The sequence below is a fragment of the Cebus imitator genome, unplaced genomic scaffold, assembly GCF_001604975.1.
Source record: "Cebus imitator isolate Cc_AM_T3 unplaced genomic scaffold, Cebus_imitator-1.0 Scaffold43, whole genome shotgun sequence".
In the NCBI taxonomy this organism is placed as follows: domain Eukaryota; kingdom Metazoa; phylum Chordata; class Mammalia; order Primates; family Cebidae; genus Cebus; species Cebus imitator.
In genome coordinates this window covers 1,923,571-1,942,930 of record NW_016107358.1, presented here as the reverse complement: position 1 = coordinate 1,942,930, position 19,360 = coordinate 1,923,571, and the positions used below count along the sequence as shown (strand labels likewise).

The window sequence follows — 19,360 nt, the reverse complement described above, 5'->3', positions numbered from 1 at the left end:
TTGTTGTTAGCATTTGATGCTTCGGCTTACTACTTCCTCTGCTTCTTTATGGGGCTGAATTCTTGTCTTAAAATCTTTAAGATTCCTCTTCATCTTGCCTGGTTTTATTTCAATCATTTTTACCTGTTTGGAACCATAGAATGCCATGCAGCTGTGGTATGCAGTTCCAAACAATGTAGTTAAGAAACGCTCATTTTAAATTTTGCTATAAAAACTGAATGGCAGTGATATCAATTCATTATATTGATTTTTAAAATCCTATTTTCCTCCCATTGTCTGGCTTAAAATGAAGTTTAATTTCTTCAGAACAAAGAACTTGACTATTTTAACAGGGATATTGACGTCGTTGACTGGGTCCAGGGAACATTGCATTGTTCATGTCGGAAGCGTGAAGACAACTTTCTGACCAGTTTTCAAACTTAAGTGTGTACCAAAACACAGATCACTGGGCCCCACCCCTAGTTTCTGATTCAGTGAGCCTGGAGTGAACCTGAGAGTTTGCTTTTATACAAGTTCCCAGAAGGTGCCGATGCTTTCTAGATCTTTGAGAGTCCCTGGTGTAGACAATGTAGTCTAAGATTCTCTTGTGCTTGGGAATTTAATCTAGAAATAGATGTATATTTTGCTGATAATTCAGAAATACCAGAATAAGGGATCAGGGATAGCATTCTCATGAGGGAATTCTGTAGCTTAAAAGAGTAAATGAGATCACATATAAACAATTACCCCAGCATTACCCGCAACCACACTGGTTAATTAATTAATACAAAGATCGATGCTTGGAGGTATCCATTGATCTGTGCCATGCACATTGCTTGTTACTTGGGCTAGACATGAAAAACCACACAGTTTAGACCTCAAGAACATCTCACAAATCAGCTTTTGAAGATATGCATAAACCTAGGAAGAACTGACAGCTGGCAATGCATGTGAAATTTAGCTTAAATTTACATTTACCATCATATTGTCTGTGTGGATTGCTCTGGCTAGGTGTTACAGGCCAGGAACCAATGACTAAAGATAAGGTTTAAACTATCCCCTATTACACAAGATACCTAAATATAATCTTCTGGGAATATAGAGAGGAATTCCAAATCTAGGAAGGAGCTGCCATTTGAACTCACTCTGCAGAAGGGATAAAATGAAAACATTGGAAAATCATTCTAGGCTGATGAAATATACGCAAAAGTAGAGAGACATTTATATACATGTAGTAACTAGGAAAAGATTAATGGATTGGTTAGTTCATTCATCAAGTGTGCATTTATTGTACTAGACACTGTTTTAGGTGCTGAATGTAGTACTGACACTCTTTCCTCATGAATCCTGCAGGGTTAGGGGCAGGATACAGTAGATAATGGATCATATAAGAAAGGAAGAATGGTTGGAGGCAAATTGTGGAAATCTGTTACAAATTATGTAATGTAGGTGATGATTTCATTTACATTTCAAAAACATTGACTATTCTAATCATCTTTAAAAAATCAGATTCTTAGGGCTTATAGAATACAATTCTACTTACAAAGCTTTAATTATTCACTAGCTTTTCAAAAACACATCTACTGTGCAAAGCAAGGCACACTTAGAAGTACACTGTCAGGTCCAGAAGAAATGCTGTGACCCAGTATTTCACTCTGATTTTTGCCAACCTCTGCTGCTAACACACTTCTCTTGCTTAATGGAACAATAAGTTTCATTTCTGTTTACTTTTGGCTCTCAACTTTCTAAAATTCTAGCATTGAACCTTATAGACTAGTATTCTAGGAGAAAGGTCCTTTTGAAAAGAACCTTTTGCAAAGTGTCAGGCTTAAAAATTATTTTCTTAAGATATGTAAATTATTAAGTCTTATAACAGAGTAAAAACTATACAAGTATCAATATACATGCATTTCGCAACTGTGTTATATGAATTTTCTCAAACTCCTCTATGCTTAAATATATGAAGACTCACGTCAGAAATATATTTGTTTTCAAACTTACCCATCGCTCTTTCAGTGGAATATTTTTGATATTCTGATGACCTTTCTTTAGAGAAGGCAGAGATGCTAAAAGAACAGTTTCTGAATCCAATTTTGGTCTTGAATTTTGTTTGCCTATTTCCTAGCTGAAGACATTGGGTAAGGGCCCTAATCTCCATAATCCTGAATTTCCTTATCTAAATAATGGAGGTAATAATAGTAGCTATTTATAGAGTTGTTTTGACTATTAAATGAGATAATATAAGTATATACCACACTACCTGGCATTTAATAAGCATTCAATACAATGTAGATGTTATTATTTTAAGTATCTCCAAACTGCCTCATTATAGCTTCTGGTACAAAATCATAGCCATGGGGTTTTGCTGAGTCTGATGGATTCAGGTTTGCTTAATTGTTTAAGTGAAACACTACACTTCCAACGTGTGGCTTCAGTTGTAGTTCAGTGTAGTGCTGTAAAGTATGGCAGCTCCACAAAGATTTTGATTTTGAATCAAACTCTTAAAACTGTTCCAGTAAGGGCTGGGGGTGGTGACTCTCCTCTAATGCCAGCACTTTGAAAGGCCAAGGTGGGTGGATCACAAGGTCAGGAGATCAAGACCATCTTGATCAACGTGGTGAAACCCTGTCTCTACTAAAAATACAAAAATTAGCTGGGCGTGGCAGTGTATGCCTGTAATCCCAGCTACTTGGGAGGCTGAGGCAGGAGAATCTCTTCCCTGGAGGCAGAGGTTGCAGTGAGCCTAGATTGCGCCACTGCACTGCAGCCTGGTGACAGAGCTAGATAGACCCTGTCTCAAAAACAAACAAAAAACTGTTCCAGGAAGATACATCATACCAAACTGGATCATCATGATCAGTGGTCGAAATCTAGAAAGCACCTTGTATAGGGTAGGTCTCAGCTTGAGTGGTACAAGATTTATGAACAAGATTTTGAAGATGAAGGTCAGTAGATGATTTTCATCTATTAACCATAAGGTGCGGTTAGACAGATGGCAACGACAGCCTTGTCTTTTCTCTAAGCAACCTCTTTTAATCTCTGCTGACCCCATTGAATCATGTCTTAGTAAAGATGGGAGGATGTTGGGGAACAGACTTGCAATCTCCTGTGATACTCAATTCCAGCAGAAACGCTTTTAGAGCAAAAGCAGTATAAAAACAATCTCTCATGCATAAAATTTGAGGTGATTTCTTTTTTCTTTTTCTGTTTTTACGTGCTATTTTTGTCACAGTTATAGAAAGTATATTGTGAAATATAGTAGTTTCTTGTCCCCTCTCCCATTTTTATTCCTACAATCACTTTCAACTCTTGTTGATATTTACCTTTGTATGCTAAACAATATTCTCTTCTTCCTCTTAATTTCTCAGCTCTTTTTATGGATGGAAGGAAATAGCTTTCAATTCTCTCCTTTATCACATTCTTACCACAACATGCATCTTTTCCATCTCACCATCTTTCCGAGGCTGTTACGTTGTTATTTTTGTTAGATCAGTATTTGGTAGTTGCATGATTATGATTATGTAAATACTTTCATGACTAAGACAAATTAAGCTATGATTACTCCTCCTTTTGTCATAAGATTTTGTTTTTTTCTATAGTTGATAACTGTCTTGTTTTTATGTGCCCAGCTTTCTACATACTTTGTACTATATTTAAATCCAAGTTCCTGCCAGTTGTCTGAATCGCATCTTAAGGCACTCAGATGCACAGATATTCTATCAATTTCATGTTGAAGTAATAGTCCTCAGAACCTGATCGCTGAGTGCTATGTGCATTGCTTTGGTCCGGAGATCTCCTTTTCCATCACCTTAGAAAATTTCTGCAGGTATTTGCTTGGATCCCTTGTTCTCCTGTATCCTCTGTATTATTCTTTCTTAGTTCACTCTATTATTTTGGTGGAATACATTCTCCAATAGCTTCCTAAAAAAAAGGGATACAGAGTAAAATTTCTGGGCTTTTCATTTTGGAAAATTTCTGCATTTTTCCTCATATTCGAATAATAATTTGGTTAGGTATAGAATTCTAAGTTTAAAATAATTTTCTTTCAGAATTTAAATTACACCATTACAACATCTTTTTTCTGCCAGCTTTGTTGTTCCAGTTTGATGTCATTCCATCATTCTGATTTCTTATTTTTTGTACATGCCTGCCTGATATTTTTTCTCTCTGAAAACTTGAAGTGTCTATTCTTTTTTCTCAGTGTTTTGAAAATTGATAGTAAGTTACCTTCTTACAGTTTTATTTTCACTCATTATTATGCTGTGTATTTACTGTAGAAACTCTTCTTTAATACTAGAATTTTTTCTTTAATCTCTAGAAAATTGAAAATCATTTAGTTTTTTAGATTATTTTCTTAATGATCTCCTACTCTATGCTTTTTTCTTATTGTTGTTTTGTTCTGCTATTCTGGAAATCTTACTTAAATGTTTATATCTTAGATAATTTTTCGTAGGTTTCTATTATTCATATGTTTTATTTTCTATTCTCTACCTCTTTTGTCTTTTCTCTGTCTTCTAGATTATAAGCTCAAGTCTATATTTTATTTTTTTTCTCAGATTTTGTCTTTAATTTCTGGTATCAGATTTTTAATTTTCAAGAGGCTTATTTGTCAGTTTTCTTTGATTGTTTCATTTTATATTATGCCGTCTTATTTCACAGATGTAACAGTTTCTAATACTTTGTTGAGAATATTTATGATTTATGTTTTTAGAGAAGTTTTAATCTCCCTCCATAACCTTTGTTTCCAGTAAGGTTTTTGTTTGTTTTTATTCCTTTCGTGTTAGAGATTTTCTGCAGATGTTTTTATATTTGATTGCCTGTTCATATTTAAAAGTGGGTGTAGGGGGGGGAAAATGTGACTGGAAGCTCTATGTATATGGGTGGGACTTGTTGTCAATGATCTTACTTGTAGAGTGATGTTGGTGGGTTTTTCATTGTGGAGCTTCTGAGGTCCATATCTTTAGGTCTTTACCTCTTATGTTTGTAAGATTCCTCAAACAGACTCTTCCATTCTTCTGCCTGAATAGCAAAGACCTGATTTTGAGGGTCCTGTGGGTTTTGGCAATATGTATAAATGCTCACTTAATCTCTCCTAATTTTCAGTGTGGTATTTACTCTGCACACTATGCAGAGAGTTTTTGTTCTGTTCACTACAAAGAATAAATATCTATTCTTCTACTGAGATTGCAGAGGGCAGTTGCCTAGATGCCCAATGTTTGGGAGAGGATTTGAGGTTATAACACTGTCCTAAAAAGAAATTTTCCATTATTTTTACATAATTTACCTTTTTCTCCTTCTCCTCACTTCTAGACAAACATGGTACTACAACTGTCTAAACTTTTGAAGATTTTTGCAATCTAAGTTAGGTTGCCTATTGGCTCTCTCCATTGCTGACTTAGGATTCAGCTTTCTCAGATATATCTTCACCAGCTGGTTTTATAGTTCCAAATTTCTGTTGTTGTTGTCTTCTCTCTTGTTCCGTCTTTAAAGATTTATGCAAAACATATAAACACACACACATCAATTTCTTGTACTTTTAATTATGTTTCTAGTAGGAATTAAAGTAAAAGCCAGTATTCAAAGTTTTATCCTTACTTGGAAGTCTCTTTACATTCCAAAAATACTAAATAACCCCTTGGAAAGATACTCTCAACTCAGAAGTGCTTGATGTAGCATTTTGGGGCGTTCTCAGCAGTACCCTGGCTAGCCCCCTTAGTTTATCCAATATACTGTACGTTGTCAGACATAAGGGTCATTAAGATATCCTTTCCTTGAGAAAGCACCATGCAAATAGCTTTTAAAAAGTTACTGGCTTAAGAAAATTACCAAGATCATCTCCAGACAGGTTTTTAAATTACCTTTGACATTCTCATTCATCTATTCTTCTACTTATCACGCATACATTGGACACAGACCCCAAGTCATGCATATTGCTATGCATTGGCAAAACAGGATAATGAATAACAGACACTTTCTGACCTCATGAACCTTCCAAGCTATCATGGAAGACAGACACCAATGTTCAAGATGCAATATGGTAAATGCCATAATAGAGATATTAACAAGTGCTAAAGGCTATAGTGGGTGGGAGTGATTAAGTCTGTCTTCAAAATTCATGTTTGGAAATGTGTCTTAACTCTCACTATTCAAGCAATAATTTTCCAGAACAATGCCCTTGCCAATTTGTAACTGGCAAACTTAATAATTTCCCAGCACCATAATAGAGTCTTAACTTGGTCAGAAGAGAATTTGGAAGTCATTTTCAGCTTCCTCATTTTATCTGTAAAAACTGAAGCTCAGAGAAAAGCTGGCTCAATCCTGGTGAAGTCAAGACTGAAACTTAGGTTTCTTGAGTCTCACAGTAATATATTTTCCCCTAAATTATATTGAGCCCCCACCCAAAAGCCCAATTATTTTTTGGTATGACTGAAATTTTAATCAGCGGCTCTGAGTCTCATAGATCTGGAAGTATTGATTTTAAAAACCTCTAAGAAGTTCTTTAAAGCAGTAACTTAAATGAAGGAACTGTACTTTGGATATAGACACAAGACTCCAAGCCTTTCATGTAATGCCGTAAAGGGAGAATGGCTCGGAGTTCTCACTGATTCTTTTGAAAGCAGGGTTACCATTCTTAAACTAGAAGAACAGCGCTCTTTTTATTTGTACAGGTTAGTATTGATTGATTTTAAAATCAGCCAGCAAATTCAGGGTACAGTTGCCCAGATGAAGCTTTGGTATGTCATTTTGTAATATATTTTTGAGACATTTCTGTGTTTACATTGTCTTGAAAACACACAACAGATGTATAAACATATAATATAAACATTTTGGAGAGGCAGACCATGTTGTCTTCAGTGAACACTTAAGAATGTAATGTATTTTGTTAAATATACAGTTTCATGACTTAACTAATGATTAGCAAATGCTATATTATGGGGAAGCCAAGAACTATAAAAATATATTGTCCAATTGTCAGTTCTTTATCAGTAATATAATACTAGCAATAATTATATCACTCATTAAATGCAAAATACAATTTGAAAGTTATAATATTTTCCCAAAGTATATTAACTTTTTATTTCCACAGATGCTTAGATTGTAATTTTCTCAATACAGTTTTTCCTGATGCTCTTCTTCTAAGAAGTCCTTCTTTCCCTGGTCCTTCAAATCTCTCCTGTAGTGTTGATGTCTTTCTATGCTATACTATAGTTCCTTGGGTCATAGTTTGTTTTCTAGGTTGTGAATTTCATGAAGACAAGAGCTATGTCTTCTTTGTAATTTCAGTGGCTTGCCACATGTTAAGTATACAATAGAAGGTAAACTGAGTGAATACTATAAAGTTCTCAATATATTAACATCTTTGTTTATTTAATTTTTATAGCACTTTTCATTATATCCAAGGCAAAAAGTAGCTAAAGTCTCAGGGATGATATACATGTAGCACATAATGCTTCAAGTTTTTCTTCTTTCACTTTTGAAATATCTCTCATTTCTCACCCCAGACTGTTACAGCCTTCTGAATAATGGATCCTATTCTTTATGACTTAACTTCCTGTTGTCCATGGGAGAGAATTATTAATCTTCATCCTTGGAAAATCTGACTAGGCACAAAAACTTTCTCCTCCACCTTGGTGGAAGCAATTCCTGGGCTGTTTCTAAAAATGAGAAACTAAACATTCTCTGTTGTTCTCATTCTTCAACAATGAGAAACAGTATGATTCTTCATTACTGTTTATGCATCTGTGTTGTGACTGGTCTTCTGGTTCTCTTTCTTCTTCACAGACTGGATGTGCTGTTCTCTGTCAGCTCCCATAAAGCCAGCTCTGAACACCACCTTGTATTCTAAGTACAGCCTTGTCTTTAGTTACACCCCTGGCATTAGTGACTGAGATTGTACTTCTCAGGACCTTTTGTGAGTCCCAACAAAGAGTCTTCTGCATCAGTTCCAAGGGTGGCATTTCTGGAGCTACAACTATTATAACCTCTGTTGTTTAGGATAACCTCAGGCTTTCTGATGTCTGAGATTAGAGGTGTTTCAGTTTCCTCAATTCAAAAGTGGAAACTGAAATAAATGGGTAACGAAGGCCTTTTTTGTCCTTGATGTGTGAATCCCTTTTCTGGACATGCATATCAGTGACTGTCTTGTCTTTTCCCTCAACAATTCATCTGTTATTTTTGCATGGGTTATTCATCTGGTTAGTGTTAACATTCTTTTGAAATGATCTTCTATATTAATAAACACTTCCCAAATTAACTGGTGAAGTCCCTTTAGAATCTTGGCTTAATAGGATGCAAATAAGGGTTATAGTGAACAATTCTTTTTCTTTGATTCCATCTCTATAACAAAAATTGCTGTGGATTTACATAAAGAGAACAAGATGTGTTGTAAAAAATCAGGGTTCAAGCTTAGCTCTGTGACCTTGGACATTTCATTTTATCTTTCTAGGCCTAGTGAATTGTAAGTGGAGGTGAATATCTTGCATCTGGGGTTCTTGAGGCAGGGATTCAAGGAGATAAAGTATTTGGGAAATGCTTTGTAAACGATATTGTACTATATGACAAGCAGGTTGTTATTAATAGAGGCCTGACTATTCCCAATTGTTTCTGCTTGGTCAGTTAGTTCTATACGAATAAATTGGAGAGGACAGGGAGGAAGGAAATGGCACTGGGCTGGGAGTCGGGTGATCTGGAATCCATCCGGGTGCTGTTCGGCAGTCAGTCGGTGACTTGATGTGACCTTGGCAAAGTCGCTTCACCTCATGTGCTTCTGTTACGTCATTGGTAATATGAGGTGGGTGAAAGAAAAGATGATCCAGAGACTTTCTTCCAGTTTATAAAGACATGTGACTTTTAGCCTTTAAATCATGAGAATATTATTTATTTAAGGATATCATTGAGCTTAGATTATTAAATCAGAAGTCTCACCAATTGTGGGTCCAAATAATATACATATGTTGAATATATAATTTTAAGGGATTATTTTGAAGAAAATGCCAAAACTTCATCTTTTAACCACTGAAAAGGAACTAATTAAATCTCCTCTTCACTACATTTTTCTATTGCATTTAGGAGCAATGTGTGTATTTAAAGGGAGGCTAAGGATTAACAGATGAAATTCTGTATGAGAAAGCAATTATGTCTATAGCACCTAAAGCACGTTTTATTGTGACACATTCTCTAATAAATTTATATTTGTTTGTTTTCCTTCATTTAACCAAAAAATGAATAATTGTTAAGAATCAGGCACCATGCTAATCACTGTAGAAGCAAAATTAAGAGAATTCCTATTATAAGACATGGTTGATATAGTGTAGAAAATAGCATGGCCTAAAATGTGACATCATTTTAGGGATACTTCATGTAATTGTACTTTGCAGATGTCACATTTTGGTAATTCTTGCAATGTTTTTTTTTTTGAGATCAAATCTCACTCTGTTGCCAGGCTGGAGTGCAGTGACGTTATCTCAACCCACTTCAACCCCTGCCTCCCAGGTTCAGTGATTCTCCTGCCTTAGCCTCCCGAGTAGCTGGGACTACAGGCACATGACACCACACCCAGCTAATTTTTGTATTTTCAGTAGAGATGGGGTTTCAGCACATTGGCAGTGGTCTCGATCTCTTGACCTCACGATCCACCTGCCATGGCCTCCAAAAGTGCTGGGATTACAGGCATAAGCCACTGTGCCTGGCCTCTTGCAATCTTTTAAGTCATCCTATTATTATAACTTTCATGGTGATCTGTAATATTTGATGTTATTATTGTAATTGTTTTGGGAGTGCCACAAGCCATGCCCACATAAGACAATAACTTAATCAATAAATGTTGTATATGTTCTGACTGCTGAAGGAAAAGAAACAAATTTAAAGTTACCAGACAATATATCACACCAAAATCTGTTTTCAGTGTTGTAGACATAACTGACTTCTCAAACAGAATTTCACCTGTTAATTCCTGCGTGTTTTGACTGACTGGCTGTTCCCCAATATTTCTCCCTATTCTCAGGCCTATTACCTGAGACACAAAGATACTGAAATTAAGCCAATTAGCCACCCAACAATGGCCTCTTAAATGTTCAAGTGAAAGGACGAGTCACATGTCTCTCACTTAAAATAAAAAATTAGTAATAATTAAGCTTAGTGAGGAAGGCATATTGAGGGTTGAAATACACTGAAAGCTGGGCCACTTGCCCTAAACTGTTAGCCAAGTGGTATATATAAAGGAAAAGTTATTGAAGGGAATTAAAAGTGCTATTCCAGTGAACACAGGAATGATAAGGAAACAAAACAACCTTATTGCTGATGAGATAATTGTAGTGATCTGGATAGAAGATCAAATCAGTCACAGCATTTCCTTAAGCCAAAGCCTAATACAGAGCAAGGCTCTCTCTTCAATCCTATGAAGGCTGAGAGAGATGAGGAAGCTGCACAGTAAATGTTAGAAAATAGCAAAGAGTAGTTCATGAGGTTTAAGGAAGGAAGCCATCTCTGTAACATAATGTACAAGGAAAAGCTGCAAGTGCTAATGTAGAAGCTGCAGCAAGTTATCCAAAAATATCTAGCTAAGATAATTGACAAAGGCAGCTATATTAAACAACAGATTTTCAATGGAGATTAAATAGTCTTCCATTGAAGAAAGTACCAACTTCAACTTTCATAGTGAGAAAGAAGTCAATGTCTGGCTTCAAAGCTTCAAAGGACAGGCTCACTTCTCTTTGGTAGGAGCTAATGCACCTGGTGACTTCAAATGGAAGCCAATGCTCATTCACCATTCTGAAAATACTAGGGCCCTTAAGAATTATGTTAAATATACTCTGCCCGTGTTCTATAAATGGAGCAACAAATCCTTGATGAAAGCCCATTTGTTTATAGCATAGCTTACCAAATATTTTAAGCCCACTGTTGAGACCTACTGCCCAGAAAAAGAAAGATTTATTTTAAAATATTGCTGCAGATTTGCAATACACCTGGTCATCCAAGAGTTCTCATGGAGAAATACAAGGAGATTAATGCTGTTTTCATGCCTGCTAACACAACAGCCATTCTTCAGCCACGTATCAAACAGTTATGATCCATGAATGATCAACAGCCATTCTATAGCTATGGATCAAAGAGTATTTTTGACTTTCAAGATGTATTATTTAAGAATATATTTCATAAGGCCTAGTTGCTGTAGATAGTGATTCCTCTGATGCATCTGGGCAAAGTAAATTGAACATTTTCTGGAAAGGATTCATAATTTGAAATGATATTAAGAACATTTACGGTTCATAAGAGTAGGCCAATATATCTATATTAACAGTAGTTTGGAAGAAGTTGATTACAATCCTCATGAATAACTTTGAAGGTTTCAAGACTTTGGCTTATGTCTATAATACCAGTGGTTTGGGAGGTAGAGACAAGAGGATTGCTTCAGTCCAGGAGTTTAAGACCAGCCTGGGCAACACAGTGAGATCCTGTCCCTACAAAATTGTTTTTAAAACTTAGCTGGGCATGGTCATGTACTCCTGTAGGAGGAACTGTCAAACTATTACAAAATCATCAGATCTTCTGAGAACTCTCTCACTCTAACAATAACAGCATGGGGGGAAAACTGCCCCCATGATCCAATCATATTCCACTAGGTTTCTCCCTTGACATGTGGAGATTATGGGGATTAAAATTACAGATGAGATTTGGGTGGGACAGAGAACCAAACCATTTCACAAGGTTTGAGAGGATTTATTCCAGTTTTGAAAGAAGTTCTACTATGGGTAAAATGCTAACAGTATCACATTCTATAAAAAAACTTTTGTGAAAGGGAGAGTCAATCAATGTGACAAACTTGAGTGTTGTCTTATTTTAAGGAATTGTCACAGCCATCCTAATCTTCAGCAACTACCATCATGTCAACCAGCAGCCATGAACATCAAGTCCAGATTCTTCACCAGCAAAAACATTACAAATTGCTGAAGGCTCAGATGATGGTTAGCAATTTTTTAGCAATGATATATTTTCAAATTAGGATATGTACATTATTTTTTTAGACATAATGCTCTTACACACTTAATAGACTGTAGTATTCATGTAAATATAACTTTTTTATGCACTGGGAGCCAAAAAACTTGTGTCACTTGCTTTATTGCAATATTCACTTTATTGTGGTGGTTTAGAACCCAACACACTATATCTGTAAGGTATACTTGCATAAGGAAGATAAAACAAAAATCCAGAATTATAGAATAAGAGATTAATTTTTCTGAAAAGATAGAGGGAATATAAAAAACAGCATATTTAAAATGCTTTATAGATTATAAGTGTTTCTTATGTTTTATTTAAATATTACACAGACTTTGTCAGGTATAGAACAAAATACCATCTTTTGGAAATCAGTTTAAAAGCTCTTGCAACTCTCAAAGCCTGAGCAATGTGGAGAAAATACTAATAATGTATATCGTTATTTAAATAATTATCAATAATTAAGCTATATGTAATCAATTTTTTCAAATTTTGAAATTTTTGCCTAAAATGACTTAGTTTTTCTTTTTTTCTTTTTTTTTGACAGAGTCTTGCTCTGTTGCCCAGGCTAGAGCGCAGTGGCATGATCTTGGCTCACTGCAACCTCCTCCTCCAGGATTCAAGTTATCCTGCCATCTCAGCCTCCTGAGTAGCTAGGACCACAGGTGCATGCCACCATACTTGGCTAATTTTTGTATTTTTTTTTTTTAAAGCTGGGGTTTCACCATGTTGCCCAGGCTGGTCTTAAACTCCTGAACTCAAGCAATCTATCTGCCTCATTCTCCCAAAGTGCTGGGATTACAGGTGTGATCCACTGTGCCTGGCCTTGGACTGGCCTTTGGCCTTTTTACATGTAGGCATGAATATTACCCTATTAGTCATTCTCTTTTTAAATAAGAAGGCTATAAGAAAGTTTTCAACTTACATAATGTAGGTATTTAATTCTGTGTATATTTTCAAGGTGAATTTCTCTAATACTTACAACACATTGGTTTGTGATCACAAAACTAGGAAAAATCTTAATTCCATTACCTAACTTCAGCATTATTCACAATAGACAAGATATGGAAACAACCTAAGGGCCCATAGAAAGATAACTGGATAAAGAAACTGTGGTACACGTACAATAAAGTACTATTCAGCCTTTAATAAAGGAGAGCCTGCCATTTGTGACAACATGGGTGAACTTGAGGTCATCCCGTTAAGTGAAATAAGCCAGACACAGAAAGGAAAATATTGCATGATCTCACTTATATGTGAAATATTTTTTAAAATGTCGACTATATAGAAACACAGAGTAGAATGGTGGTTATCAGGTTACCAAAGTTGGGGTGGGAGATGCTAAGGGAGGGAGGGTAAAAAAGTTTCAGTTACATAGGATGAAGCAGTCTGAAATCTAATGTACAGAATGAGGACAATTGTTAATAATATTGTATTGTTATTGCATTGTATATAAATACTGGAAATTTACTAAGAGTAGATTTTAGGTGCTCTTACAAAACAAGTGCTAACTATCTGAGATGATGGAAATGGTAATTGGCATGACTGTAGTAATCATTTTACTCTTTATATAGCAAAACATCATATTGAATACTTTAAATATATAATTTTAAAAATCATCTAACTTTACAGATAATGAATATTATATGCCCTTTTTCATAAAATAAAGTTATTTTTATAAAAGACATGTCTTGCTCAATCACAAAATCAGGACTATAATTATGGTCTCTGAGACCAGTTTTCTTGCCACTATACCACAGCCAGAGTAAAGATTGCAACAAGTAGAACTTCATTTGATATGGGAGGTGCCTAACATTCTCTTGGTTGCTGTTTTTCTGTCAGCACAATATTTTTACATGAATTATTTAAAAAATAATTAATGTTGTGCTTAAAATTACTACTACTTGCTTGTTGATGAAAAGAGTCAAACTCTGTAAAATATTTGATGAGATTTATTCTAAGCCAAATAGGAGGAGGACCATAACCCATGACATAGCCCCAGGAGATACCAAAAACATGTGCCCAGAGTGGTCGGGCTACCGCTTGGTTTTATACGTTTTAGGGAGACATGTCATCTGTCAATAAATGTAAGATGTATTTTGGTTCCATCTGGAAAGAAAGGCAGGACAACTCAAAGGTACAGGGCTCCCAGGTCACAGGTGGATTGAAAGCTTTTCTGATTGACAATTGGTTGAAACACTTATTATCTAAAGATCTGGAATCAATAGAAAGGAATGTCTGGGTTAAGATAAAGAGTTGTGCACACAAGGTTTTATCATGCAAATGAAAGCTCCAGGTACCAGGCTTCTGAGTTTTTAATCAGACCTAAAAAGGTGCCAGACTCCTCTTAGTTAATTATCTCCCGGATCAGGGAAAAGATATGGAAAGGGAGGAGGATTCTCTACATAATGTAGATTTTCTTACAAGGGACAGCTTTACAGGGCCATTTCAAAGTATGTCAAATAAATATATTGTGGAGCAAAATACTTCAGTTTCTTTCAGGGCCCGCCACCAGTCGTGCTGGAATCCTATTGCTACAAAAAGCCAGTTTTGCCAGTTTTAAGATCTCTGAATGTTAATGCTGGTCAGTTGTGCCTGAATTCCAAAGGAGGAATGTATAATGAGGCATGTCCAACCTCCCTCTTTCCATCATGGCCTAAACAAGAGTTTCAGGTTTATTTGGAATGCTTTTAGCCAAGAGGGGTTCCATAAGTTGTTGGGGGCCTTAGAATTTTATTTTTGGTTTTCATATTGTACAACACTAACATTTCAAGGATGTTTGACTCTTTTGTGGCCTCAAATGCCACATGTTAAGTAGCCAAACATAAAACAAGAAGATATGGTGGTCAGAGTTATTGCTCCCAACTTTGCCTAATTTTCAGTGACAAATCTTTAAAAATGAAATGTATATTTTTATTAAGATGTGACAGGATTTTACTTGGATTTGTTTTATTGCTAAGTAAAATTCTAATTTTACTTTATTTGAACACATTGAATATAGTGAATCTTAAAATTCAATAACTGGCTACAATTTAATTTTTTTTAAAAGCATAATTTTCTGGTTTCATGAATGTGATCTTTGTTTATATTTTATATTATTTGGATATTGTTAAAGCATTGTGTCCATTTCTGGACTGCAGTTTAGAAGAAGCTTATAAAAATAGAGAGAGTGTGTATATAAAATGAGCACTTTAATGACAGGTTAAGAGAATTGACATTGCTTAACCTGAAAAAGAAATCTCAGGAAATGTGCTAATTATCATCCTCAGGCAACTGAAGTGATTTTATGGGAAATTTTTCTTTCCACTTAGAAAGGAGAGATTTGGGTCTTGTGTTAGAGATGGTGGAGCATATCAGGAATTCAGCAAGTAAGACTGCAGTCTTTATCTGTAAATATCTCTTAAGAATACATTTAAGATGTACAATGAAATTATTACAATGAAAAGATTGAAATAACTTACTCAAGCATGTGGCATTGTCTCACCATGCCTTCATCCTAAAGATGATCAACTAGAAGCCCAGAGAGAAAGTGCTAGAGAGAGAACTTACATCAAGATGTTGCATCAAGCCTTACAACCGGGCTTTTGCAAGTCTCTGCAGTACTTCTGAATACTTACTGAGTGACATAATATTTCATTAGAGTTGACTGCACAAAATTAATTGGAATGGGAGGTCAAGCTCAGGATAAATTGAGAAATGCACCTCTTTCCAAGTGTTGCAGGTGATGGCTTATTTTGTTAGAGTGGTGATTTTCTACCAGTGTGGCTAAAGAGGAAAAGATGTGTATTTTGATTGACTTGCAATTAGATATTATGGAATATTTGTTATGTGCCCTAGATAATTGTGCTTTTCTTTTATAAACTAGAAATAAGTTTGTAGGAGTGGATATATTGTATCCCAACATGACTGAATAGTTTATACTCAGAATTTTTCACACGTAGCAGTGGTGCTAATGTTTCACCAGGTATGGCTTTTTGAGAGCCATGATTACCACTGACTCATTCCTTTTCTATGACTTGAAATTGTGTAGGAAAGTGAAGGGTGGAAATGTTTAAAGAGATTTCCGTGTTGCAGAAAACACTAAGGTATAGCAAAATGAAAGAGTTGTAAATGGCATGGATGCTGTTTTCCCCAAACCCTCATCTGAGAGATGTAAAACTTAAAGCCAGGAAAAAGACGTGGCTGGTATTTGGAGACAGGTGAGAACTAGAAACAAGGAATCAGAAGGAAAAACAAAATTGAAAGCTGCAAATGCGTTTTAAGGATTGATAGGGAAACGCTGATGGCAGGTTTTTAGTGACTAAGACAGTTATCATACGTATCTTTAGACAGAAAGAGGAAAGACAATTCTCTCATGACACATAACTCTCTTTAAAGCATTAACATAAAGCACTTTTCTAAACGGAACAAAGGGACTAATATTGAAAAAGGAAGTGAACAATGTGACGAGCACTCTGAAAGGCTGACATGTATTGACAACTAAGGTCTTCTCACTGATATTTTGTGGTTTCTCTTTGAAAAATGGAGGTGATCGTCACCTTCTGGGAGAAGATATGTGGCTATTTGAATATCATTGGCAAGTATCTAGCTGTTTCACATCTCCAGAGAACCAAAAGTAAATTATAAAACTGACAGAAATATTAAAATTCATCATTTTTGATCAATGCAGGAATTTGTTTTAATATTTAACTATTCATTAAATTTTTGCATTTTGTCTTCTTCCTACTGTCAGTAAGTAAGGTTTAATGGAATTAAAGTCTATATTTACTCCCTTTTATGGCTTGTATGCCCTCAGGATAATGTCTGACACATATTAACACTCAGTAAATATTTTTATTATTGTTGTGTATAAGGCCACTGCTATTCTTATTTTTAGTATTATATGATATTGGTGTTTAGAAGGGAGTTAGCTAGGTAAGGGGCCTGTATAAACTTATACAGCTACATAAACAGAACTTGGTTATACTGGCTTTGTTTATCTCCCAGTCCAGAACAATACATTTTTGAGTAAACAACTTTGTTAGAGGAGGTCATATATAGTTTTGATGAGCATCCACATTATCTGAGATTTGATACTTTAATAACCCTCTTATTAATTGCTTAGTTAATTCATTAAAATATTGATTTGTTTATTCACCAATGTTTCTTGAGACCTATTATGTGCTGCACTGGTTTACATAGAGCAGTGAACAAAACCAATAGAGTTTTCTGAGTTTATGAAGTTTACCTTCTGTGATGGGGGAGAGACTATCAAATAAATAAAACATTTATGTCCGATGTTGGAAAGTATCATTTAAAAAAAAAAAAAAGACCAGGCAGGGGGACAGGGGATTCTAGGAGACATTAGGGGATTAATTTAGAATTTTAATTAGGTAGGTCATGAAAGACCTCACTGAAGAGGCAACATTTGGACAAGCACTTGAATTAGGCAAGGGAGCAAGCAATGGCCTGTTTGGGAGAGCAGCATTTCAGATGGAGGAAACAGCAACTGCAAGTCCTGTAAGGAGTCGTGTGCTTGGCATATTTGCAGAGCATCAAGGAAGCTGGTGAAGTCGGTGAAAATGAGAATGTTGGAGATGAGCTTTGGTGAGGCCACAGTACATCTCCATCTTCATGCCCTCATGTCTTCTGACTAGTGGCTTCTGTCACAGTCAGATCTCAGATATGCAAGGCAACACTCCTGGGACTAGGCAGTCCACCTTCTCCCTATTATAGTGTGCTTTCTGCCACAACAAGCTCCTTTAGGCAAGTAACATCTGAGCCTTCTGCCAGATTTAAATAATAAGTTCCTCCAGAATACTGAACTGGGGCTGGGAGTTAACCTTCAGTGAATGTCCTTATATATCAGAAATTTGGGACAGTATCAATAATTTCCCCTTAGAGAACGTGCATATCTCTTCTGATGCAAGAACCTCAGATTGCTGATGTGAGAGACAGAAATGCAAAGTAGTTTGCAAGAGGTGAAATTATTTCTATTCTGTTTCCAAAAGCAGTGCAAGTATAATGTATACCTTCAAAAAGTTGTTGTAGATTCAGACCATGTTTCCTTTAAGGGAGCTGTGTGTTTTTCTACAAGGTTCCTCAGAGCCCCTCTAGTAAGCTTTGGGGAATCATTGCATTGCTAAATCACTACATTAGCCTGCTGCCTTCTGGAAAATGCTGATCCCATTGCTTCTGTCAGCAGGAGAAGTCAGCCCTTGGGCTGGAACCAACCATACTGAGAACTAACTGAGAGGTGGGGGAGGGTTGGGAAGCCCTTCAAAAGAAGTTCAGATCTTCAGTGTAGGGGGCAAACAATCCTAGGAACTGCTGTACTAAATAGAAAGCACCTGTTTTTATCATTGCTCTTCATAAAGTAGCTTTTAAAAAATGCATTACAGTTTATAAAGCTTTTCCCTATCCCTTACCTCATTTAGTATCTTCTTCAATACAGTGTGGCCTTATTATATAAAATGATACAAACCAGCACATTTGCATCACCTGAAGCTTGTTAGAAATGTCCCATGCAGGCCTACTGAGCTAGCATTCACGTTTAACAAGACCACTAGCCCCTTAAAGTTTGAGAACATTGCTATAAAGGCTACAGAACAATAATTTCTACTGATTACAGTAAGGAAATAGAGAATCAGCATGATTGGGTGCCTGAGCCAAGGTCACCCATTTAGTAAGCAGTGAAGTCGGGCCTCATACCCAAGCTTTGTGCCTCCTGGTCCAGCAGTCTCTTTGCTGCAGGCACTTCCCGCTCCACAATCCCTTCATAGCATGCCTGCAATGTACTAGCTTTTGAAAGAAAAACAACCCTTTTTCTCTGAACCCAGACTATCACCTGCTCTTATTTTCTCCACCAGCTGTTCTGGGCTCCTCCCTCATCTGCTTGCTGATTCTAGAAATGCAAACACCCTGAAAAGCTCTGCAGCATTGCCCACATGGTGCCCTCAATGAGTGAATCTGATAAGAATTGCTAGCATCAGTCACTTGCTCAGAGCTTCTCTGCAAAAGCCTTCTGGCCTCACTTAGAGGAAAGGGTACAAATTCAGAACAAGACAACTGAGATAACCCAGCTGGAACATACTGGAGGGTACAAATGGATTTTTCCACTCTTGCTTACTGTTAGGAGATAACGACAAACAACAAAGCTGAGCATAGCATCACAGAAAAACACATGTGCAGAGAGCTTCACAGCCCACCATTCAACAGAGTCTTGCTCTGTCACCCACGTTAGTACGCAGTAGCGAGATCTCAGCTCAATACAACCTCTGTCTCCTGGTTTCAAGTGATTCTCCTGCCTCAGCCTCCCAAGTAGCTGGGATCACACGTGTGCACCACCATGCCCGACTAATTTTTGTATTTTTAGTAGAGATGGGGTTTCACCATGTTGGCCAGGCTG

The 19,360-nt window shown here is 36.3% G+C and overlaps 1 protein-coding gene and 1 long non-coding RNA gene across 2 annotated transcripts in view; both read left to right on the top strand.

Moving 5' to 3' along the window:
- The window catches only part of FGF12 (fibroblast growth factor 12), a 577,089-nt gene that overhangs the window by 12,114 nt on the left and 545,615 nt on the right, over positions 1-19,360 (top strand). The window lies entirely within an intron of this gene.
- LOC108302907 lies at positions 12,698-19,349 on the top strand. Its single transcript, XR_001824580.2, has 3 exons — positions 12,698-12,714; positions 17,964-17,971; positions 19,203-19,349. It is a non-coding gene; the product is annotated as an uncharacterized LOC108302907 (long non-coding RNA).